At 44.7% G+C, this 13,006-nt stretch overlaps 1 protein-coding gene across 1 annotated transcript in view; it reads right to left on the minus strand.

Annotated features, from left to right (window-relative positions):
• LOC121599039 overlaps nt 1-13,006 on the minus strand; it is a 71,849-nt gene that overhangs the window by 23,586 nt on the left and 35,257 nt on the right. The gene's annotated exons all lie outside the window — the stretch shown is intronic.

The following is a 13,006-nucleotide window of genomic DNA, read 5'->3' on the forward strand; positions in this document are numbered from 1 at the left end:
TTTTTCCGATACATTGAACGCGTAAACAAATAAATATTGAATGTGCATTCACATATTGCTTGGGCGTTTTGCTGGCTGGCCCCCGTGTCCCGTGTGGTAAAGTTTGACCCGCTGAGCTGAGGTGCAAGTAGACCGGGTTCACGTTTTCCAATAGGAATGAATGGCTGTGCTGCAAAGAAGAAAAACAAAACACCACACGCACTGCAAGGCCATTTCTCAGGGTGTGTGGGTAAGGTCGGAAAGGTGTATAAATTATGATTTGTGTTGTTCGGGTGATCGTTATACCTTTACCCCCCTCACGCATGTCTACACATAATTTTCTGGGGCCAACCATTCTTGGAGGACATATTTTCGCTCGTTACTTTCACCATTAGCATCGTCAACGGAGGGAGGGGCAAACATGCCAGCAGTAGTAGGCTGTGCGTAATGGTTCTTCCCAGAACGGGGGAAAAACCACGGACCACGGCAAAGGGCAACGTTAGCAAGAGATGACGGCATTGATGGCGCTTTGTTTCATATGCTTCATCATCCGGGAAAAAGGGAGCATTTTTCAATAATGCTCGGTGCTCGGTATTTTCAGCGTGTTAAAATGGCATTAGAGGCACGTAAAATTTGCCAATAAAGTGGGTTCTCGCCGTGTCTGTGTCATCTTGCTCGCACTGAAAAGTGCTATTAACATCACACAGTTCCACCGAATGTGTCGGGGCGCTGTGGGAGCGGACGAGAAATGTCTCCCGGGAATAGGCCCAGGGAAGTTGGTGCCATCGTTGCTGCAGGCATCACGCGTACGGTGGGCAGAATTATTACGTGTTAGCGCGCCCGGGCGTCTCGCGATCGTGTCTCGTGATCCCTTTGCGGATGAACAAGCGTTTGCCAATGTGGGAGATACAGATTTAAAATGTTTAACACGTGAGGTGTTTGAGTGTGTGTGGGTGCGACATGATTAAATTTTCGCTGACAGGTTAGTGGAAGTTGTGTGGCGTGTTGCTGCGCATGCAAAAGCTGCCCAGCTGGGGTTCACAAATTTTCCATTGTTTTTAGCACGTAAATGTTTCAATACCAAGGGATGTTAAAATGACATAAAAGGGAGTTATTATGATTGAAACGACATGAATGGATGGTTTTTTGTTTGACAGGACATTTTATATTAATTTGGAACCTTCGAGATGCCTACGTGGTCCAATGGTGGTGTGCCAAGTGCTTGGACTTGTACGCGACTTGTTGTGGGTTCAACTCTGATCGGCACTGGAATCTTAGTTTTGTTTACTGGGTTGTTAAGATTGTTAAGGTTGTTGGGTTTCTTGACTCTTTCGATTAGATTTATTTATATGATTCTTCAGTGATGAGTAATTCGAATCTCGAATCGAGTCTTCAAAGATTAATGAATATCTAAAGATTCACGTAGCCGGTCTCATGGTACAGTCGTCAACTCGTACGACTTAACAACATGCCCGTCATGGGTTCAAGCCCCAAATAGACCGTGCCGCCATACGTAGGACTGACTATCCTGCTATGGGGGGAAATCAATAAGTCACTGAAAGCCAACCCCACAAGTGTGTTGGCAGGCCTTGACCGGCATCGGTTGTTGAGCCAAAGAAGAAGAAGAAGAAAGATTCACGAATCTCCAAGGATTTATGAATCTCGAAAGTTATATGAATCTTCAAAGATTCATGAATCTAAAAGATTAATAATTCCATTAAAAATCATATATATCCAGGGATTCATGAATTTTTAGAGGTGTATGATTTGCAAAATAGTTAATTTGCGCGATCTCACCAAACAACATCCCCAACATATTAAACAACATCTTAAACCTCGCGTCAGGGGCGTTTTAAGCCGCGCATGTACTGTCTCCCCGTAGCAAAACAAACTATCCAGCTGCTTGGACTTGCCAAGAAGTACCGAAATCTTGTATAGGCTGGCATGACCATGTAGGTTGTCGCTTCAAAACAGAAGAATTATAAGAAGCTCAATCTCTATGATTTTTTGGAGATGTAAGAATTTCATGAATCGTGAAAGGATTCATGAATCCCTAGAGATATGAATCTTTTGATATACATGAATCATTCGAAATTCATGAGTCTTTTGAGATTCATGAATCTTTGGTGATTCATGAATATTTGGAGATTCATGAATATTTGGAGATTGAACGAATCTTTGAGGTTCATGAGTCTTTGAGATTCATGATCCATTGCAATCGGGATTCAGTTTGATTGAATTATTTCGAAAAATTCATTCTGATTCATGAATCTGAATCATATTTACCCAGCATTAACGGTGTGTTACACCGCACTATGGCATGGCATCAATCGAAACAAATACATTAGGCATGAAAATGTATAGAATGGGTGTTTACCGTATTTGTGTATGAACAAATGAAATAATTCAAAAAGAGGATCAAGTAAATAAAAAAAAATATTTTATTGAAACAACTGCTTTTTTCGTATTAGTAACGTAGACTTTTTGTCAAGCTTTAAATCTTTACCATGCTTTAAAATTGCCTGTAATTCAATTTTGTATCACAATCTTTGCCAGCAATGTGTGTTTCTATCTGGCAACACATATTTCAGTCACGTTTGCGAGACAATCTCACTTTGTGAACTAATTATTTGTCCCCCGATAGTTCGTTACGAGCTTTTAATATGCTTTGCTCCCATCGCTCCAATTATGATTGGCAAACTTGTGCAAAGCACCGGGGCAAAAAAAAAACAACTTTCACCGAAGTGCATTTAATGAATTCATCACTGGTTTCCAATTAAACACTCCCGACCGCTTTACTCAGGAAGCAGTTTGTGTGTGTGTGTGTGTGTGTGGGTGGGTGTATGGGAAAGCACTAATTACATTCATGTATGCTAATGAACGAAAATGAAGCATTCTTTTTTGTTGTTGCGCACTGTGTTGTTTTTGCTCTTTCCATCGGACGGATTTGCATGGTTGAAACTGTTAGCAGGCGGTGCAAAATGGGTAGTAGCTGTTAGTAGCCCTCTCAATGCGAGCCTTCCCCCCCCCCTTTCCCCAATTAGATTTCAATCGGAAAGGCGGGGGGATGGCAACAGCATTGCAATTTTGTACCGAAAGCAAAGTGTTGCAACTACTCCACACACACGCCCACCAGACACGTAGTGCAAACTAGCTAGAAGGCTTGATTTGCATTTCAAATACTTCCTGCCTTCTATTGCACACACACACATAAACACAGCCACATATAGAGCGTGATAGATGGTGGCGCACTCGCTGTATTTACGTGTACGGGATGAAATCATGGATCGAAATGCTAATCGACCCGCCATCCGGTAGCGTCACAATATTTGCACCAAGTTTGAAATTTGTTGCGAAAATGTGTTTCTATCTCTCTCTCTCCATCTGTTCTCTCTCTCTCTCTCTCTTGCTGCTTGCTTTCTCAACCCACCCGTTAGTTTGGAAAGGAGCAAACTAACGGCTATGTATTCCACGCCTCATGTTGTGCTCTATTTCTCTGATCCTGCCAGTGCCGAAACTTTGCACCGTGCTTGATCAGGTGTGACGCAAACGGTGTGTTAATATTTTTCTTTTTTCTTTTTGAGGGAGGGGGGGGGGGTGAGGATTGCCAACGGGGGGTAAAACCGGATAAGTAACGCAAGCGAAGCGAAGTTTTGATGGAATGCAGCAGCAGCCGAAAGCTTTTGCTGCTGTATCGCTGGGCGCGAAAAACGGACGGGCACACGCTACGGTGGGAGGGCGGTAAATTCAATAAAGAAAATTTCCGAATTTGTTTACCCGGGCCCTCCCGCTGCGCCGCGGAGCGCGAAGATCATCCGGTACAAGCCGATTTAAGCCTTCAAGCTTTCACCGTATCGTTGTGGTTGTGTTGTGGGGGTCTTGTTTTTTCCCCTCCCTTTCCATTTTTTACTTGCAAAAAGCACAGCTCGTTACCTTTGCTGGTTGCTTTCAAAATTTCAAAAATCATCATGCTCTGCTTCAATTTTTTTTCTGGCTGTTAGCAAAATAAAGAACCGGGAAAATAGGCAACAAAAAAAAGAGAAGAAACATTCTGAGATGTTGTTCGGGGCCCGTCCCGCCGCGCACAACAGCGCCTACTACGACCGCCATCATCACCATAGCCGTACCATAAATGGTGTGTGGTAAAAGATGCGTACGAAACTTTGTCGCTCGTTGTTGTTTTCTTGGTTGTGTGTTGAGTTGTTGTACTTTTTCCTTTTAGATTGCTTTTTTTCTTGCTTTTCTGTGTGTGTGTGTGTGTGTGTGTGTGTGTGTGTGTGTGTGTGTGTGTGTGTGTGTGTTGCATGTACTTCGGAGGTAGAATGCCGTCCGCTTCCCGGTGGAATGAGGTTTTGAGTGGGGTAAATTCATTCCACATGCGGGATTTTACGGGGTTCGCGGTATCTCGTACCAGCTCTCCGGTGATCCATAAAATATGATGCTGGAATCGGGACCTGGACCGGAAAAGCTTTGTCCACCACCTGGCACACTGGTGGTTCAATCGATACACTGCGAACTGCCATCATGGAATGGTGACACACACACTCCCCAAAACTATTTTACAATAGTTCATCCGGGTCATCACGGGTTGGTTGATGGGTTGAGCGCTATTTTTAGTCACCATTATTTGACATCCATCCCGGGGCAAGGCAAGAGATGGAGAATGGGCAGAGCAGGAATAACTCGAAACATTAACAAAAAAAAAAAAGACACACACACACACAGTGATCCATTTCTGTGTTTCGAGGTTGATGTCGCTTTTTTTTTGTTGCTGCTGCCACCGTTACTTTATTTCGACCATTTGTACACTAACGAGATGACCCAGATTGGCCTGCTTTTTGCAATCGATTGTATCCATCCCTCTCCCCACCAAACAAAAAAAAGGAGCTCGGAAAGGGCTTTTCCGCGGAAAAGCGTTTGTTCGATCCCCGATCCAATCGATAGTGGTTTGTATGGGTTGGCATATTTATAAATCTATACTACCGCCTTACCACCGCACAGTGACACAAATTGTGCCTGCGAAAGGGCGAACGCTCTGTGTTGAAAATAAATAAATTTATGACTGCTCATAGCGCCATACCTCATACTTGTTACCAAAAAAAAAAAAAAAAAAGAAACATTCAAAGGCATCACACTGCCGTAATGCTTTTCCTTAGGCTTATTTTGTTTTGTTGTATGCTGCTCCGTTAGGGGTTTTCAAAAATCAAGATTAATCACGGGGCGCCACTGCTAAAATCAAGCAAATGTGCTACTCATCATGGCCGTCTCGTCGTGCGCGTTTCCTTCGCCACTTCAGGGCTGACCCTTTTTTTTTCGCTCCTATTTTTCCTTTTATTTTCTGCCCGGCAGCATCCCCATCTGAGGAGGCGTAATTTTTCATCTACAAATTTCTCACTTTGTCACGTCATCAGGTCTTCTTCTATTTTTTTCTTTTCTTCGGTCGGTCGGTTTCGTGTTTTGCTTTGTGTTGCCAGTGGTGGAGAGATGGGTCTGCCCTGTGGATGGCAGCCTTTTCGCTTGGGTACAACCTTCACGGTACACGGGCGTTTCGTCGAGATGTGTGAGCATAAATCATTCGCTTTCGCATAAAAGGTGGATTACGCTGATTAAAATATGCTTTCGATAAGCTTAAGCTGCTTAAGCTTCATGGGAGGGATGTAGAAAGTGCTGTGATTTGAATGGCTTCTCTTAATTTTGAAAGAAGAGCCATTTTTTCCCGTGTTAAATGAGCTATTATTTGAGTAAAATTAGCCTTATAAAAAGTGGAAAATTATATTTAGTTAAATAATAAAAAAACACTTCAAATGCCTTCAAATTATTTCTTAATCTCTCCCCCCCCCTAGAATAGCTGCCCAGCTAATGGTGGTAGCATCGTTTTGAACCATAAATAACCGATGAGTATCGCCCACCCGCCCAGTAGTACTACACCTTCAGGAGCTCACACAGAACGACCTGGCTGGGCCACGTCAGCATAGCAACATAGGCACACACACACACATCCACCGAATGCCGATTAGTTTGGAGCGATTGAAAAAGAAAGCACATATAACTAGTAGTTCTAATGGTGATGGTGTGGCCCATCATGTTGGCTGGTCGGTTGGTGGAAGAGCACGTGGCAGCTCGCTTGTTAGCGTCGTGCCCCGCGGTGGTATTAAATTATCCACCCGGACGGATATCGCAGCACCGAAGGACGCTGATTATGTGACGTTGGAGGCCACGAACCCAACCCCCAGGTGTAGGTGAAACTGGGTGGTCGACGCCCATTTCCGGGTGGTCGAAAAGCATGGTTCGTGCAGCTAACTGCTTTTCCCGACTACAGGGACAGGGCCTACAAACTGATGGACGTAAATAATCGAGCCCTGTCAAATGAATCCCGTTCGAATCCCGGCCAAAACGGCGTTCCAGGTATGTGAGAGTGTGTGTGTATGTGCGTTGTATCAATAATTTTGTTTATTATTCGGGGGGGGTTGGATTGCAGCACTGAAAGTAACTGCCTTCCGTTGCTTCCTTTAAATCAATGTTGCCTTTTCCTCTGCTCTGTTGACTATCGTCCTGCAGAATGGAATTAAATTAAACCCCCAAAAGGACACACCCAGCAATAAAAAAGACCCTGGACGATCGACAGCACATGCATTGGTGTGTGTGTGCTTTTTTTCTCTTTTTCTTTTGCTTCTTCAAGGTTGACTGAACCCAACCGAGGGAATGGGTGCCGCCTTTTTTGACCACCCGGAAATTCGAGCTGTCGAATTTCTGTCAGATTATGTGTCTGAGGTGAAACGTGTCTGTGTTACGAGTTTCTTGTGGGGGTTCTTTTTTTGTTTGGTACGTGACGTGAATTTAGCTGTGCCAAGCTGAAGGTCATTCTACAGCTGGTATTGGTGCCAAGTTTGAAGATAAAGGCATACACATCTAAACATTCGCTCAAAATTGAATTTTGATACTAACAAAGTAAGCGTTTTTTTTGTTGTTGTTTTAGTTCTATATCCAATTTCAAACTCAATATAAGAGTCTGGTAAGTGGAGCTAGAATTTTTGCTAGCCACCGGAATTCTACGAACAGTAGAAGATCTTTATCCCTCACCGCGTACATACCCGGTGTTTGAAGCATGTTTGCGGGTTGAAATCGCTATCGCTTTCACAAAAGCTGTCCAAGTGTCGATAACGATAGCAAAAAAAGGAAAAAACGAAAAAGAAAAAGAGGAAAAGGCGACAGATCCCGGCACCGATACGGAGCTTTAGCCGCCTTTCTACCCGGACCAGAAGTGCACTGGGATTTGTGGGCCAGTGCCGGTGCGCTATTCGCTTTGCAACCTTTCTTTTTTGTTGGCCCACACCTAAACAGCAACGAGCAGGGAGAAGTTGGCACCAGAACGGACACACACACACACACATCGGCAGGCGGTCTGCAGATGGAACGTTTCACCAAAACCCCGGTTGCTTGTTGTTTGGTCTGTCCACGATTATCTTTCTTATTTACGATCGTATCGGAATCGTTTTCATTGGATTGAACGAAAGGGACAGAAGCAGAGGGTAGGGTAGGGCGTGTTTGGAGCAAAGGCCCGACAAGATGAACTGAGCGGAAATGCAGTGGAATTGAGAGGAAATAGTTTACTTTCTATTAGTGCTTGGGCTTCCTTTTCCCCGGGTTGGGCCCTCGAGAGTGTGAGTTATGGGAGCTTCTTGGCTCCGAACGGTTCCGATTGTAGTTTTCGTTAGGGTGCGGCAAGGTTTCCTCTCTCTCTCTCTCGTCTATTTTTTCGCCAAATAAACTCTTCCCGTCGTGCCATTGTTAGCGTTCTTTTGCCCTTCCCAAGCCCTCCCATTTTGCAGGCTCGATTGAAGCACCGGGGCCGCCACGCGCTGCTTAAGTGCTATCTCTGTTTGAGCAACCAATAAAGCGAGTGTTTACTTTTCCAACCAGCCCGAACCAACCGAGCTGACGAGCCGGCCCGACACAAGAGTTATGTTCCTGTGCCAGTGCGCGGCCAAGAGGTTCAAGGCTAACATAAATTTCGACCAATTGTCGTGCTGGAGCTGGGTGGAGAAAAGGTTTTTTTTACACCGTTTCCACGGTACGGTGACGCGATGGGTTCTTTTAATGGGGCTGGTTCCGGTGTAGGGTTTGCGCCCGGGCACCCCAAAGAATGCCAATTGCGGACACAATTGCGCTTGCCGATGCAGCAGGAATGCTTGCGGAGTGTTTTGAATTGTTGCTACGCGAGAGAGAGAGAGAGAGAGGTAACTCAAGGTAACTCAAGAGTGTTAAAACTCTCCTCTCTTCATCTTTAACTTTCTGACTTTGCGGGACAGATTTATAGTCATTTACATTACTTTCAGTCAGTCTAAAGATTGTAAAACACACATTCATTCCCAGATGAAGAGACTCCACCCCCAGTTACCTGAGTGTTTTTGGGGGGGGGGATAAAAGTTTGCCCAAACCATTTGTCATGTGGCTGTGAAATATGGGTCCTCCTAACGCATCTACACATCTACGAATGGAACTTGGGCTGAAAGAATTTACATCTTTTCACTGTCTGAATTTATAACACCCCCCGGCAGCGAGGTACAGCGAGATACAGTTTTTGTGACAGTCAGGACGTGTCCTTAATTGAGAGCAATATTTTCACTTACGCAAGAGCCAAAGTTGTAGCCGGAGCTGTTTGGGTGAAAGTTTTCCAATTTCCAACGCCGCCCTTGACCCAAAGGGGACGAAGCTACCAGCGTACCTGACCAGAGTCGTCTAGCAGGCGGGGATGGGTTTGGATTAAATTCAAACGAACGCACGAGCACGATACTGATTTTTATCTGTCCGACGAAAGAAGCAAAGCTTTCATGTACGAGCTAATAAGAATGGCATCGGTGGTGGGAATGGTGGGATAGGTGGGCACAATCTTGCACGCCACGTTAAACTTTTCGACATGCTCAGCACTAATCACAGCGTCTGTGTGTGTGTGTGTGCTTGTGGAGAGTTAAAAGAACAGGTGACATGGATAACACATAAATCACACAGAGTAATGGTGCCCGGGGAGCTTGGATGGAGACCACAAGCACGAGGGCTGGACAAAAGCGTGAGTGAGGAAACGTGTGTGTGTTTTATCATGTCTCTTCCCAAGAGCCCACACAGCACGACATATCCTCCCTCCAGGGTGGTAAGAACTTTCCGGGAATGGGAATGTCCTTCTTGCATCCATCCCCCTCGAGTGACGAACAGCAGCAGCAGGGTGCTGATCGAAACATCGTCAGCGCATCGTGCGGTCAGGCACGCTGCGCTACAAATCGCTCGAACGTTCCTGGTGTTGCTGCTGCTCCTGCTACCATCCTGAATCAGGTCACAAGGATAATTCACACCGAACACACACTGGCTGGGGCTCGGCTCGGTGCCGCTGTGCATGTTATTTGTTCATGTGTTCCATGTGTTCATGTGTATTTGTTCATCTGCTGGCACCGCTGGATGCTACCGGGAGAGCAGCAGTGGAAGCGGTGGTTGCAATCGTGTTCTATTCCCCGAACACCGGATGCGGAATAATGCCACGTGCGTGTGCTCGCTGACCTGACTGGGTCCGGGAAACCGGACCGGACTTCCACGTTCCTCCCAGGCCTTTTTTTCCTTCTTCTTCTTCTGTGGACTTTTGTTGATTTTTCTCACGAACTCAGGTATGCGACTGGCACGTGCACGTTGTGAGAATGAATGCTGTTTGATATTTCGATGCGTCTGTGCACACTGGCGGTGCGGCGGGAGAACGGCAGTTCAGCTTTTTTTTTCAAATTGGAAAACTTCCATTACGGCGATCGCTGCCATCTGGAGCGTGGAGCCAGGCGCATCTCTCCGGTGCTTGTTTACTGAACTGAAGTTCGTTTTGCTTTACGCATCACGGGAGCAAGGCAAACATTGGTGTGCATAAAAGGGGGGGGGGGGGGAGGGTCACAATCAACACGCGCTCGAAAGGGTATTAAAATTGTCTAAACATAATGCCATACCGTGCAGACAACGGTAGGTAATGATATTAATATTAGATTGAAAATGTGTTTATGGTGCATTTTTTAAAAATATTTTTACTGACTCACAGTTGTCTGCAAACAATTTGTTGAGTAAGCAGTAGATTTGAGTTATAATGATTATACTTATATTGAAAATTGAGAGTTTTTCGATGTCAATACCTTTTTTTTTACATAGATTTTGACATTTAGTACTTGTCAATTATGTTAACTCTCTATACTAAAGCATGAGCAGTCTACAAAGTAAAAGTCACAAAAACACTACAGTGTAATAAAAATATTAGAGGGATGTTCTACCCAACTCAGCATCGTAAGCGTAATTTGTAGAAAATCTTATTCTAACAGTCTCAGTTGTTCATCGAGTGCAGGTCTGAGAAACCATTGATAGAAGTTCACAAACCAGTGCTACAAAATGTCATGAGAATCACGTGATAATCACGGAAAACAATGAACAATGAGTCGTGGTAGCTTCATGTTTATTGCTGATACTCAATGAAAGGGCGTCATGACATACCGAACACGACATGCGAGTGCTGGAGTCAATCCCAATTCTCTGAGCATAGTAATGACTTTTTCTGGCAGTGGACAGTGCTGCCAAATGCCTCTGTTTCAATCACCGACACTCCTGACTGAAACGAAGCTCACGTACACAACTGAGATGATCATAGGTGATACCTAAACAGTTAGTGGATCAATCACATGCTTGGTGACATTTTGTTTAGCACCCAACTCTTGGTCACTCACTTTGTCACGTGGACATTTTCTGTCGGTGATAATCACGACATTCTTGGAATATACTTGACGTGTAACAAAATGGGCATGCTTTCTCGCTCTATCTGCTTTGTTCCTCGGACGAGCCAAACAGAGCGAGAAATCTTGCACATCTTGTTGCTTGGGATCACTTGCACGCACCGCATATCTTCCATTACTCTAGTGATGATCACCGATAGAAAATGCCAAGTGACTGACTAAGAGTTGGTTGCACAATATATCACTAAAAATGTGATGGTCGCTGTTTGAGTCTCACCTCTGATCATCACAGTAAAGCTCGTGACGCTGACATTATTTTGTTTCAGTCGAAATTTGTCATGATTATGTCAGCGACATTTTGCAGAACTGATCACAGTAAATTTGCATGACAAAGTGACTGATAAAGTGACGTCATGATAAAATGGCTGGCCAAGCATTGGTTCCTAAAATTACACCAAGCATGTATTGGTGTTTGAGTATCATCAGAAATAACTACGTGACGCATGGATTTTGTTACAGTTATAATTTTTATTATGTTGACAGTGACATTTTGCAACTCTGGATAGAGTTTTCGAGTTATCATTAATATTGTTGAATTGGCAGAAAGAAAAAAATGCATCAAATTAGATCCAATATTTAGATACAATATATACGGTCAAACTTCTGTCATTCTTCTTCTTTGGCTCAACAACCGATGCCGGTCAAGGCCTGCCAACACACTTGTGGGGTTGGCTTTCAGTGACTTATTGATTTCCCCCCATAGCAGGATAGTCAGTTCTACATATGGTGGCACGGTCTATTTGGGGGCTTGAACTCATGACGGGCATGTTGTTAAGTCGTACAAGTTGACGACTGTACCATGAGACCGAACCAACTTCCTTCATTACTGCAACATAAATTCATCGCTTAAATAATGAACTTCATTTGTAAAATCACAAAACCCGATTATTGAGAGCGCAAAATGATACTCTTTTTAATGTCCCTGTCCCATCCAATGTAGCGCATATTGGGCGATAATGATTGAAAACGACGTATAAAATAAAATAAAATAAAATGCAGCAAAATTTGCAGCCGAAACGTTCTGCCATCATTCCGGCACCACCAGTGCTATCAGCCCGCAAATGAGTATATTCATAAGTAAAGCCGGAATGAAATATTCATCGAAACGTACACAATTTCCGTCAGCCACTTAATTAACGGGGCAATCGAATAAATTCTCATCCGGCCCCACGGGCCCGCGCACACAAGGGGTTCAACTTATGCAGATCAAACAGATGTTCGACGCACAGCAGTGACCCTCCAGGAAGCGATTGACGGGTAGGGACTGGACCCTCACTACACGTACGGCCATTTATTTCGTTTGCACAATCAATTTGAATGGTGGCACCTTTCTCGGGAGCGAATGAAGCGAGCGAGCGAGGGAAATAGCGATCATCCCGCTCGAAAAAGGAAATAGCGAACGATCGATCGAATTCGCAGCTGCAGCAATAAACGCAATTCGTGTGTTTTGTGTGTGTGTGTGTTTATTTTTGTTTTTTGAACGGTGAGACAAATTATTTACATTCAATTAGCTTAACACTGGGAAGCTTTCGCTGCAGCTTCCTGCGACGTCAGCACGTTGAGCGGCATAAAATCAACAGGAAGTACAGTTTTTTGCACTAACGCTGTTTGATGTATGTTTTTTACATTAGATTTTATTGTCATTTCCTCTAGTGTCTAATTTTAGGCCGCTAAGTGGACAGCTGAAGTAGGGCTGGGCCAGCTCGGTGGTGGCCTAATTAATGCCATCATAGATTCGCTCGCTCCACTCGCCCCGAACCCCAATACAAAGCTTTCCCGCAGCCGAATAAACTAAAAGCTTTTAACCACGTTCCGCGACCAACGGAACCACGGAAACCACAGAGAATCGGTGCTCCTGTATCTCCCAGCACACCTCCCCGCTGCCGGAAATAGCGAGAACCGAGTGAAGTGTCCTCTCGAGGTTGCTTGTTGTCGGTTTGGTGGTTTGTGTGATAAAATTCTGTCCACGAATGAGCAGGCACTCATTAATCCACGCCGTGGTTTTGCTGCACGTTCGCCATGGCCGTTAAAAGCGGAGGACTCCACCGACAGAGAAGGACAAGAATGATGCCTCACGACCAAACCGAAAGGGTAGAGAAAAGGTGAAGGCTAGCAAGAACAAAAAAAAGCAGTAAGAGGTCACGCAAAAGCATTTGCATCAGCTGACGTAAAGCTGAATATGACGTGAGCTGTTAGGAGAACGCGCCTGTCAACGTGGCCTC

The sequence above is a fragment of the Anopheles merus genome, chromosome 3L (genome assembly GCF_017562075.2).
Source record: "Anopheles merus strain MAF chromosome 3L, AmerM5.1, whole genome shotgun sequence".
Lineage (NCBI taxonomy): Eukaryota > Metazoa > Arthropoda > Insecta > Diptera > Culicidae > Anopheles > Anopheles merus.